The following is a 14,787-nucleotide window of genomic DNA, read 5'->3' on the forward strand; positions in this document are numbered from 1 at the left end:
AATAAATTTCCTTGATTAGGTTCTCTAAGCAACATCAAAAATTGAGTTATCATCCATTTTGCACGCTAATTGCTCAGTAATTAATTCAACCAACTGCAGAGCTGAGCCACTCAACTTAATATTTACTCTTGAATTTAGCAGTAGAACGCCTGATGAACAGCAGGAATCTGCGATGGTCAATAAAATTTCTTTAGAATTTATTCTATAAAGGAAATATATTTATACTTTTATATGAAATCTAGATCTAAACGTAAGATCGTGCGTTCAGCGACGCATTTAATTAGATGAAGATTGCATGTATATCCATGCAACAAAAGACATTTTCTTGATGGGATTGACGATAAATAAAATTCTGATGATGAGAAATGAAACTCTTAGCGTATAGCGGCTTGCAGCATCTGTAACAGTGATGTGAAGTGTTATTGGCGTTTTTGCTCCTCCTATGTCCAACATTATTAATTGAATCAACAAAAACGTAGGATGTGTGAAGTTGACTCTCTGCTAGACTGATACAGCTTATACAAGTGCAAATACACTCGGTAAGGATTTTTGATAACATGGCTGCCAGATGTCTTTAATTAGATCTCTTTACTTTCTCACCTTTACTCATTTCTCTCTCTCTCTTTACTCTCAGTCTCTTTCTTAGTCTTTCTATTCCTTTTACTCTCCCCCTCTCTCTCTCTCTCTCTCTCGCTCTCTCTCTCTCTAATGCAGTACCATTCCTTGGCAGTGTGTTACTATGGGATATCTGAGTTCGGAAATCACGTGTGGGATAAGAAATCGTTGCCGAAGTTGTTTCTATCTATCTATCTATCTATCTATCTATCTATCTATCTATCTATCTATCTATCTATCTATCTATCTGTCTGTCTGTCTGACTGTCTGTCTGTCTGTCTGTCTGCCTGTCTGTCTGTCTGTCTGTCTATCTATCTATCTATCTATCTATCTATCTATCTATCTATCTATCTATCTATCTATCTGTGTCTGTCTGTCTGTCTGTGTGTCTGTGGTCTATCCATCCATCCATCTATCTATATATGCATATATATATATCTACCTACCTACCTACCTACCTACCTACCTGTCTGTCTGTGTGTCTGTCTGTGTGTCTGTCTGTCTGTGGTCTATCCATCCAGCCATCCATCTATCTATCTATCTATCTATCTCTCCTATATATTCTATTTTCAAAAAATTCTTTCTCCCAGCCTTCACTCTTTTATGGGAGAGCAACTGTCTTTGAAGACTCATACTGTCGTTGGATGCTCGAAATGAGGAGTAGATAGACAACAGACAACTGATGAAGGGTCCTTCTTTCTCTGTGTTTACTTGTCCTGCTTTTTTCTCTCGTTGTTTACGTATTTAACTCGTTTATTTACGCATTTCATGTTAGTTGTACCGTTGGTGACCTCCTGTACCCATATATGCATATATATTACATTATGTATTATTTACTATATATTATTTAATTGAACACGACGCATCCATTTCCAAGTAAGTTTATATATATATATATATATATATTATATATATATATATATATATATATATATATATATATATATATATATATATATATATAAACGTATGTATGTAAACACACACAGACACACATATATATGCAGTTAATAGTTAATACCAGCATAAGCAGCATTAATACCAAAAGTAACACTTATTCTACTATGACATCTCATGTCTACTATGACAGTATTTTCTGTTCTAACTCAACACCTACTTTTAAATGTGTGTATGTGTGTGTGTGTGGTGTGTGTGTGTGTGTATATATATATATATATATATATATATATATATATATATACAACAACTAAGTTGTTTATAAATTTAACTTTTAAAGGTATTTTTTAATATGCTGGCCATTGATGGAACTTTTTTCGAAAAATTTTATCCTATATTAGAGATACACACACACACATATATACTCTTTTACTTGTTTCAGTCAGTTGACTGCAGCCATGGTGGAGTACCACCTTTAGTATAGCAAATCGACCCCAGGACTTATTCTTTGTAAGCCTAGTACTTATTCTATCGGTCTTTCTTGCCGAACCGCTAAGTTACGGGGACGTAAACAGACCAGCATCGGTTGTCAAGCGATGTTGGGGATACAAACAGACAGACAGACATACACACACACACACATGAATATACATATATACGATGGGCTTCTTTCAGTTTCCGTCTACCAAATACACACAGACGGCTTTGGTCGGCCCGAGGCTATAGTAGAAGACACTCTGCCAAGGTGCCACGAAGTGGGACTGAACCCAGAACCATGTGGTTGGTTAGCAAGGTACTTACCACACAGCCACTCCTGCGCTTATATATAACAGTTTTATATAAATCTGCAATTCAGATTTAAGTTAATTTTTTTTCTTGGCATAAGACACTCTTGTAAGATAAAATTGAATGAAACAGATGTGTGAATAAAGGTCACTTTTTAAAACAATATATTCATCAAATTTTAAGCATTTCTTGACTGAAGAATTTAATCTCTCACATTGAGTCAGGTATCAGCTGCGATTAACTACTAACAGCAATTCATAAATTAAAATGGCGACTTATAACCTCGCAGGAAACAAATACACAGAAGGGGAATGAAGGTTGGACGTTTTATGCAGCCATCTTGGACTACAAATGGCCGTTGGTAGTTGGTCGCATGTGGTAGTACTTGGCGATGCACTGTGCTTATTAATTGAATATGTATGTATATACCACACGCACGCACGGACACTCACTCACACAAATACACACAGGGATATTGCCCAAAAGAAATCTAGTCATATTAGAATATTTATGATTTTATATAATGTTAATAATTGCTCCAAGACAGGGAAATATACTTACAAAATATTTGGACAGTTTATACTTATTGTTTTTATATATTTGTTACTGTGTTGTTTAGTATTGTTTATAACATTTCTTTTATATGTTTGTTAGTGTAGAGTGTTGCTGTTTCATTGTAAACCATCGAAAAAAAAAAACGGAAAATAAATCAAATGTTTCTTACTGCTTCACCCTTTTAAATTCTTATTCCAGCGTTATTGATACATTATGTCTTTCGGCAAAACACTTCATCGCAGTTAGCTGACGACAATTTGTGCTTTATCAAGAAATCAATAAAAATAGCAGATCTAGCGAATGGAATCATTATTAAGTAAGAATGTTGAGATCCGAGTAATCGTGTTGTAAATAGAATGTAGTGATAATGTGATATTTTAACAATGACTAGTTAATATCACGATATTAAAGCATTATATAACTAATGCTATTGTATAGTATTGTACAGCATGTATTATGATAAGGCGGAGAACTGGCAAAACGCCCCGGGCAAAATTCTTAGCGGTATTTTCTCCGCCTTTACGGTCTGAGTTCAAATCCCACCGAGGTCGACTTTGCCTTTCATCTTCTCAGAGTCGATAAAATAAGTACCAGTTGTATACTGGGATCAATGTAATTGACTTTCACCCTTCCTCGAAATTGCTGGTCGTGTGCCGAAATTTGAAACCGATATTATGATATGATAATACGATATAGCTAATATTGTGATATCGCAACGTTAGAATATTAAAACAATATAAAGCTAATATGATACAATACTGTGAGGCTAATATTATGAGCTGTCTAAGAATGATTTAACATAAGCTGTTTAGCATCAGATAGTCTGATGATAACGAGTACACTGAAACTTCGAAGTCACTGTCAACCTTGTCCTTCAATATCTACTCTATAAAAAGACATTGAAAAATCCTTCAAATTAATGTTAAATTGTTTATATATATATAATATATATTATAAAAACTAGTGTCAGGTCGCTCTAGAGTGCAACTGGTAACATGTGACCCAGTAAGACTTGTTGCATGGTCGGGTCGTCGGCGATTAGACTGGGAACCCCACCAGACCTGCTTGGTGAGGAGGGTGAGTTGGATACCCTGCGGGATAAAAAATAAGACCTGTCAAAGGGCGGAAGAACTCCATGAAGAGTTAACGGCCATCTAACAGAATGTTTGTAAAAAGAAAAAAAAAAATGTCGGTAGTATATATATATATATATATATATATATATATATATATATGTCATATTTTAAATTTTAAATCATAGTTTTACTTTTATGCATATATATTATCTTCTATTTCTCAGTGGCATATCTTATCTATATATATATCCTTTTACACTTTATTTTTGTTTTGTTTTTATTTTTATTTTTTTAAGTATATCCTTGTGTGTGTGTGTGTACGTGTGTGTCAGATCAGACTGGTTCTGCTAACAGACTGGTTCTGTTTATGCTGCCTTGTAGACACATACAGGAGTATGAAAGGCTAAGGGACAAAACCCAAACAGAAAATCCGGAGAGAGGGCCCCTAAGGCAGTTGATCCAAATTATCTTCTGGCAGCCCCTGCAACTTTGCTGGTTCCAAATGTATTGACCTTGTCTCTCCTTTGGAGTAAATCAGTGAAGTCGAGAGGGAGATCGTGCAAATTGGGCAAGGCACGTTCTCCATACATTCAGGGCCCAGGCGCATTTAGTTTAGCCAAGGACTTAGAATTTCTGGGGAGGACAGTTCATCCTTGCTGTAACAGGCAAGGGAAACATCACGGAAGTGGCAGTTTACGGGTTATAAGGCATCCTTATTTGGTGAAGCAGGATTTCACCATGGGTCATCTTTGACGATGGGAGTGATTATTCAATCGCACTGGTCAGCTACTGCCCGTCTTAAACTGGGCAGTGCCCAGTCAGTAAGGTGCTGATCCACCATGTCCGTTCACTGCTAGGGGTGTACGGAGCTAGGACAAAAACCGAAAAGCAGACGTAAAGCCAACCACCTGGCAAAAGAGGAAGAAAATTGAAATTAACCCCATTGGAATTGGGGACCTGGAATGTCAGAACAATGACAACTGAAAGGGACATTACCGAACTGAACAAAAGAGAGGACATCAGGAAGTCGGCAATCATTGACAGGGAGCTCACACGGCTGAATGTAGGCATTACTGCCCTGCGAGAGACAAGACTTGCTGACTTTGGTTCTATTAGGAAAAATATATCACACATTCTTCTGGAAGGGCCTTGGGGAATATGAGGGGAGAATCCATGGTGTGGGACGATGTGGCACTTGTTGCTCACAGTGAATTAACTCTACAAATAACGATGGACCACCTGTCATCAGCATGCAAGGCCTTCGGTTTGGTCATCCTCACTCAGGAGGGCGCAGTGAAAAGCCACATCTAGCTTGATGACAAAGAGCTTGAGACAGTGGACAGGTTCTGCTATCCAGGGTCTACCGTTCCTCAAGTACTTCACTTGATGATGAGATTAATGTCAGAATAGGGAAGGCAGCAACAACTTTTCCATACAAGACGAGTATGGAAGAAGAAGAGATTAGACATCAAGACAAAGATCAGGATTTATGAAGCATGTGTTCTCCGCACACTCCTCTGTGGATCTGAGACATGGACCTTGGACAGCAGACAGGAAAGGTGCCTCGGCATCTTCCATCTCAGATGCCTCCGCAAGGTCTTAGGCATAACATGGTATGACAAGGTCACCAATGTTGAAGTGCTGGCCCAGGCGAATCTTCAAAGCATGACAGCTATCTTGTGTATGAGAAGACTGAGGTGGCTGGGGCCTGTCAGGAGAATGGATGACCATCGAATCCTGAAGCAACTGCTCTATGGAGAACTGGCCCAGGGCAAGAGACCAAGGGGAAGACCAAAACTGAGGTAGATGGACACTTGCAAAACTAGTTTGTCCAAGTGTGAGGTGGATGTCAGCATTTGGGGAAGTGAGGGCTGAGGAGAGAACAACATGGAGGACTGTGGTGAAGGAAGGAACTGCTTTGTTGGAGATCAGCTACAGAAACAAACAAGTTGAGAAGCGTCGGCAGCGAAAGGAAAACAAGAGAAATGCAGAGCACCGAGCCAGCCTCTTGGTAGGCAAGTACTGTGACAGAAGCTGTGCTTCAATCATAGGAAGAAGCAGCAAGAAGAGGAGCCCCTGATATGTTCGATTTAAGTGATCTCTAAGCTAAATTGAGCGTCTGCATAGACGAAAAGGGCCCATTATTATAACAATTATTTTTATAAACAAACATTAGTATACACACACACACACACACACACACACACACACACACACACACACACACACACACACACACTCACACACATATATATCTATATATATATATCTATATATATACATACACACATACACACATATATAACATATATATGTAATGCCTAGGGGTGTTAAAACCCCTGAAAGTCATAGACAGGCGAGACAACTCGTCCCCTGATCCCATCCAGAAGTGATGGATGCCGATATCTTGCCATTTTCGTGTCTTATCCATCACTCCTGAATGGGATCGGGAGACGAGCCTGTCTATGACTTTCGGGTGTTTTATAACCCAGCGTTAAGAGGGAGTCTTCCCCAAGCTGGTATGTCGCAGCAAATCGGCGAACAAATAAAACATAATTAAATATGTGCTATTGATAATGTGTGTGTGTGTTTGTGCCTGTTTTTGTTCACCAGCTTGACAATCTGTGTTAGTGTGCTTAAGTCCCTGTAACTTGGTAGTTCGTCAAAAGTGACAGACAGAATAAGTATCAAGCTTTATAAAAGTACTGGGGTTGATCCATTCGGCTAAAAATTCTTCAAGGCGGTACCCCAACATGGCAGCAGTCTAATGATTAAAACAAATAAAAAATAAAAAGATATATGTATGTATGTATGTGCGTGTGTGTGTTCATGAAAAACTATTACAAACATTACTTCAGGTGTATTTTGTTGATTAAATTTTTCTCTTCGAAAATTGATTTGTTTTTGAAGATATTAAATATGGGAAAAACTAAAAAAAATATACATTTGCTACATTAAAACGCCAGGAGATATTTCTCTCACTTCAAAGTGTATTGAATTACGCAGGTAGTTATTGGTGTATTACTTGATTACAGTTCGATTGTACAGAGCTGTTAGAGATTGCAATCCCAACTGCATAAGAGTTCTGGGAACTGTAGGGAGTAATGCTGTGTTACCTGATTGCTCCAGCTAACCGGATGTATTCCAAAGACTTTTAGAATAAAGACATAATAAAACCGAAGTGATATGAGTGCTGCGGAAGATATTTATTCTCACTTGTCTGGATTATCGGTGTTAACAAATATTCGCTGGAACACACACACGCACACACACACTTTAATGTCCTAAATGTGTGTCTATTTTTATGATTCGAAACCCCGAAATGAAAGGAGTCACGTGGCCACAGATCGGCACCAGGCAGTAATTTGAATGAACAAAGATCTACTTTACCATTAATTTATTAGCAAAATCTTTTGTTCACACAGCATTGAAGAAAACTAAAGCATTTATTCAAATTAAAAAATATATAAATAGAAATAAAGAATTGAAAGGAATTCTCTAAACCAATGTTGCTGACGTCAGCATTAGACTTCCTTTCATTGTGCTGAGAAAATTTTGAAAAGTTTTTTTTCAATATTGCTTTACTTTCATCATTAGTATTGTTGTTGTTGTTATATTTCTGACAACACTTACCCAACGTGAGTATCATTCCAAATTTTTAGAGGGTGGAATAGCAAAAACTGTATATCTACATACATGCATACATAAATACATATATAAATATATATATATATATATATATATATATATATATATATATATATATATATATATATAGATTGATAGATGTATCTGAATGTGTGTCTGTGTGTGGAGGTGGGGTAAGTTTCTACCAATGAAAGCGCGATCGTGTCTATATGAGTGGATGTAAAGAAAAATGGCGGACTTTAGCACTGTAAAAAGGTGACGAAAATTACACACATACACATGCATACACACACACGCATGCACACACAGATACACACACACATGCATAGACACATGAAGAGAGAAAAGAGGTGTTTGAATCTATGCTTGAAAGAGAGGAGAGAAAGGGAGCAAAGGGAGAGAGAGAGGATGAGTAAAGGAGAGCAATAGATAGATAGATATTAGGGAGGGAGAGAAAGAGAGTGTACAGTGTTAGACATTAGATTGGGGAAGTAAAGTGAAAATGGTGGAGTCGACGAGAATGAGTGGGCGTGAGAAGGTGGATGATGCGGAATGAGAGGAGGGAGAGAAATTAATAGTAGAGATGACCAACATTAACCAACACAATGAATGATGTATTCAGAGAAATAGGAGAAAAAAAAAAAATCTAATCTCGTTTTACGGCATAAATATTCATGACACTTCACCGTTCGTTTCTGTGAAAGAAACAACGGCACAACAAACCTTCAGCGTCACATGACATACCTTTCTACACTTTCATTTGCAACAACCACATTGCTGGCTTTGTGTGTCTTTTTTGGACGTGTGTGTACACGAGTGTGTGCATGTGTGTGTGGATCCATGTGTGTGTTTCTGCATATCTATGTATGTGTGTGCTTTTATGCCATTGTTACTATCATCACTCAAGAGTTTGGTATGTTTTTTTTTGTAAAAGTTCCGCCTCGAATTATCTCTTATAACATTATTATTGTTAATATTATTATTGTTGTTGCTATTGTTGTTGTTGGTGTTCGTTATTATTATTATTATTATTATTATTATTATTATTATTATTATTATTATTATTATTATATTATTATTATTATTGTTGAGCGATGAATTACGATTTTCTATTGCTCCCTGGATTTTCCATATTCCTCATCGATTCCCACCCAACTCATTACTGTATTTTGTTTTGTTACGGCTTTGGTCAGCAACACGTTTCTTTGATGGATTCATTGTCCGGCTCCTGTTGGACTCCATAGTTTCATCTTTAATTTTCCAAAGTCCTAATTTAAAAAAAAATATTAAATGACGTTCCTTGTTTATGTAAAAGAGAACAAGATGAAAGAAAATGGAAGCAAGAAGAGATGGAAGGAGGCACGAAACGATTAGTTCTTGTTCAGCCTCAAAATAATGCGGAAGGAAAAAGCACGCCGTTCTCCATCTCCGACACATTTGAGTAGTTTCTGGCAGAATGCCATCTCAACTTCACCTTTACATCAACGCCTGGAATGTTGAAAAGGGCACAGGTGTGAATACTACCTGACCCACGACCACCACCAGCTACAACACCGCGAACAACATCACTAAAAGCAAATTCCTGCACACAAATTTAGACTTTCGGAACGTTTGCACGGATTTACTAAGTTTAAGAAGTGATCTTACTCAGTTACGAGTTGTCTTCCTTATATTTAATTATTTAATAATGCATTTATGGGCCACACCACACACCACTACACCCCCACCCCACATCACGCCACCCCGCACAAACTAGCACTGACCACTTTCCAGCACCTATACCTATTTCTTTATTACCCACCTATACCATCGTCCACACACCTTCACATGCACACACACATGTCAATGTCACCAGCCCCCTTCCACACGAACGCACACGCACATACACGCTCTCAAATACATACGCACGCGCACCTTCATTTTGGGATCACCACAACTTTATTATCCCCTCTTCTTCCTAGCTCTCCTGTGTGACCCCTCTGTCCGGCATTCGCCATGATAGATCGCTAGCCACTATACCTTTTTCTGTTTTCTCTCCCTGTTTATTTGTGTGTTCCTTTCTGTCGAAGAGCGTAGGCTCGAAACGTAAAAGACTTACTCACTTCCCGAGCGTTAAACTATACATCTGTATGTTGTTTACACACCCGTCTTCGTCTTTTGTTTTTTGTAAATTTTCACTACACACACACACACACACACACACACACACACACACGCACACACAAACATATATATATATATATTTATGTATGTATATATGTATGCATATATATATAGTTATGTATGTATGTATGTGTATCTGTGTATATGTACGCATATGTATGTGTGTATGCATATATTTATGTCTTTGTGTGTGCGTACATGCGTATGTATGTATATATATATGCGTATGGGTTTAAGTACATAAGTATACGGGCCTATATAATAGTGCATATATGCACTACGTATATGTATGTGTGCGCGCTTGCGTATATCAATATACACTTCCTTCTTTCTCTCTCTGATTCCCCAGCGCCCACTATCACATTAGCTATACAATAAACACCTCCATCTAATGTTAGAAACTTGACATTTATATGTTATTATTATTCCTTTCAGTTGAGGTTTACTACACACTTTAGTACCCCGCCCATCGTGCCACTTTCTGTACCTTAGTGCCTTACAAACATATCACCCCACTTCCCACTCCTAACACATATTCATTCATTACATTCTTATCTCTTCCTATCCATTCCCTGCTCTTCTCTCATTCCCCTCATAATATATTGACCACCAACTTACACTCCTTTTTCATTTTATCTTTCTTTCTTTCTTCTTTCCTCAACTATTCCTTTTGACTATTCTCCTTATTTTAACATATACATCTTTTCTCTCCTTAATACTACCACTACATTCTCAAAATTTCTTTCACACTACGAGACCCCTTTGAATGAACAGCACATGGAATCTACGTCTCCACACTTTCCATTTGTGATGACAAAATATGAACACCTATTGGAATTTACATACCACGGACAAGAAGCATTTCGACCCCTCCCACACACCACTTTCCTTGGATAATGGAACTGCAACTATAACATCCTATATATATTTTTGTATTTTTACTCTTACTTTTCTTCTCTTATTTCCATCCTTTTCCAAACTAACACCTATTGAACTCTACTATTTCTCTCTTTGTAACCATTTCCCATCGCCTCTGATGAAGGGATATTCCTAATATCTCAGAAACAGCTGTAAGATTAACTTTCTCTTAATAAATGTCCTGAAAATGACTCACAGCCTTGGCTTTATTGTCTCATTTTATTTAACACACACACACACACACACACACATGGTGAGAAATGCTATTCCCACGCAGGAAAAGGCTAGAAAATATTGTTTTGGTGTTTGAAAATGCACCTGAACTTCAAAACGTGTAATTGTTTTAAAGTTTTGTAATATATATTAATTGTAGCAGAAGCAACTCAAAGTTCGAGAGTTTCGTGCGTCGGCTCTTATCAAACGAATGCCAACGCACGAAACTCTCGGACCTTAATCACTCAACTATTCACTTAATCACTCTGTTGCTTCTGCTAAATATTAATAAAAATTTACATATACTCATATACCAAACTGCTTTCGACATTTTTTGCTATCAATGTTACAACTAAATATATATATATAAATACACACAAACACACACACACACCACACACCACACACACACACACACACACACACACACACACACACACACATATATATATATATATAATATATATCGTATATATAATATATATATATATATATATATATATAGATATATATCGTATATATCATATATATATATATATATATCGTTTTGGGATTTGGTTTGCAAGATTCTTTATGTGAGTTCGTGTGTTGAAGCATATTCTGTTGTGTCTGGGGAGAGTCATTTTCTTTTAGTTTTCACCATTGAAAAGGTTGCAAGACAACGAAAATTTTAGAAAAAAAAGTGGAAATTTTACCGGTGAGTGTGTTAAATTATAAGGCACAAAAAGAAGATGACCTAACAGACACAATAGAATATATGTATTCCTGTATTTTGATTTACGATTGATACAAAGTCATTCTCTGATGTAAAGCGCTTCCTGTGTGTTTAATGTAATTGTATCCAAATCTTGAGCATGTTATTACATGTATTACAGTTTCAGATGCACAGGTGAATTTACTTTTTATTGCAAACACCCCTCTGTTAGATCAAAACATTTTCCACAGTTTTTTTTTATTGTTGGTTTTGTTATAATAATTGTATGGTGTGTAGCCTGCGTTAGTGTTTTTGCATTGATATGTTTTTTTCTCTTTATCCTGGTGTGTGCTTGAAGGATTTGGCACTCCCTGGGGACCTTTTCGGCAACAGTATGTTGTGGAATATGATGCTGTTTTGAAGATTGTAGATGGAGATATATTCAAGAACTGCCAATTTATATTCATTTCTTTGCTTTGGTTGTTTAAATTCCTGGATACCGAATTTGTGTTCTCGTTGAATTCCATTATCTAGGATAGTGTGTAGTTCCTGTCAAGAAGTATATCTCTCGGTTCTTGGAATCTTATATCACGGATGCTTGTATCAGATACAGTTTTTCAGATCCTTTTGTTATGGCTTTAAAGACATATTCATTCGGGTAGGTCTTGGGTGTGTTCAATGGGAGATATTATTCGGTGTCCGTAATTTTATAGCAAATGTCTGCTGTCTCTACTTAGTTGTTGACTTTATAAGGACGTCTAAAAATGGGAATTTCTCATGACTATATTCCACCGGGAATTGAATATCTTCATTAATTCCATGAGAAATATTTCAAATTCTTTTAGTTTCTCTAGACTTTCATTCTATAGAATGAAGCAGTCGTTGAAGTACCTTTTCCAGTTTTCTTGTATGTATATGGAGAAAGAGGTTCTATATATATATGTCTGTACGTGTGTATGTGTATGTGTGTGTGTATTATGTGTGCGTGTGCGTGTGTGTGCGAGCGTGTTTGTATATTTGGACAGTAAGCATGAGTAGTCATCGTTTGCAAAATACATTCTCGCAAAGCCCATTTCCTCGATTGGTCAGCTGCCCTGGTCGATACTTGGGCCAAAGAAGGCTAACTTCTTTATTTCTGTCAAGTGTTGTCAAGTAGTTCCAGTTCTGTAGATCAGTCGGACTCTACGGTCGACGTCTGTCATAGAAACATATCGTATGATGACGCCATTAGGAAAGAATAAAACAGAAGTAGTCGGAACTATATTTGAACACTACTAACATTACCTCCTTGTTCAACCTTTTTTGCCATATCTTACTACTACTACTACTACTACTACTACACTACTACTACTGCTAAATCCACCCCACCACCACTAGTAGTGGTATTAGCAGCAGCAGCAACAATAGTGGTAGTAGTCGTAGTAGTAGCGTTTAGACACATTTTCAAATAAGAAACATTACGTTGAATTCTATAATAATTACGAAAATGACAATGCTTATATCAATATTATAATTCTATTAGAGTCGGAAATTAATATTTCTATATTTATACGATTAAAAAAAAACATACTTAACATATCGAATACTTCTTTTGTGTGTATAAGATGTTTATGAGAGGAAAAGAGCGACAGAAGCTGTTATTGGTTGGACTGCATAAACATGGAAGAAAACAGAGAAAATTGTGAAAACAAAATGGAAATTGTGAAGTTATATGTATGTGTGTGTGTGTGTGTGTGTTTGTGTGTGCGTGTGAATTATGTGCATGTGTGAATATGTATGTACTTATGTTTCTGTGTGTGTATAAATGTATATATGATTATATAAGTATGCAAATACACACACATATATGTCTATATATATTACACGCACACATATTGTGTATATATATGTATATGAATATATATATTTATGTATATATATATATATATATATATATATATATATATATACATATATATATATATATATATATATATATATATAATATATATATATATATTATATATATATATATATATATATATATAGCACAATATCATATTTAACAACACTGCATTTTTAATATGTGATCTGTTTCATAAATTACAGGTTGAAATTGAAATTTAAAATTTAAAGATATTTTTTGTTCGTCGAGGAAATATCGATATGGATATTTGAAATTGAAGAACGAAGAATGAAAATAAAGCACAATTATATTTCCTTAACTATGTTTGGCACCAAACACCTATTGAGTTTATTTGGTATAAAGTTCTGACAATGAAGATAGTTTGGGTTCCGATATTTGTTTACTGGTGCCAGTTTGGTAGATGCTAACTTGAAGGAAGAAAAAGTGATTCCGTTGAATTTAACAGAAGCGTTCCTTCATGTCGGAAGGACTTTATCTAATCTCTGCATAATTATTCTCTTCTTTTCTAATTCTTTATATTCTTCGGGTAAATAAGATGTTTGTTCCGACGAAGAACGAAAACATCATATTTAGATAACATAAAGTATAGAGTTATTTCTTGATTTTCATAAAATTTTAATATATTTTTCGCTGTTGGTCATAAAAATTCCGTTTGCAGAATACAAAATTAGAGGGTCTGGTCTATTTGTGTACTTGAAAGACCTCAGGTTTTCGAAAGTATTAATCAAACACTTATAACCGACGGCAGAAGTTGAGGTTTGTTTTTAAGCAAAAAGAGACATCTCGAAGCGCCATTGATAATAAAAACAAAACGTAAACCATGCACCCCACCGCACGCATACACACAGACGCACAAACACACCTACGTACATACACACGGATACACATAAACAAATATGTATGCATATATGTGTGTGTGTATGTATGTACGTACGTACATATATATATAATATATATATATATATATATATATAGTATATATACATACATACACACTCACACACACACACACCACACACACACACACACACACACACACACATATATATATATATATATATATATATATATATATATATATATATATATATACTGTTGTGTCTGGGGAGAGTCATTCTCTTTTAGTGCCTTATTAATTTAACACACTCACCGATAAAGTTTCCACTCATTTATTTATTTTCTGAAATTTTCGTTGCGTTTTTTGACCTTTTCAATAGTTGTTGACTCCGTTATTGAAGCTGCGTTCTTTTTGTTTGTTTGTGCGCATGTGTGTGGGTCTGTGTGTGTGCGCATACACATGTATGCATGTATGTATG

This window comes from Octopus sinensis, linkage group LG9 (assembly GCF_006345805.1).
Source record: "Octopus sinensis linkage group LG9, ASM634580v1, whole genome shotgun sequence".
NCBI classification, from domain to species: Eukaryota; Metazoa; Mollusca; class Cephalopoda; order Octopoda; family Octopodidae; genus Octopus; species Octopus sinensis.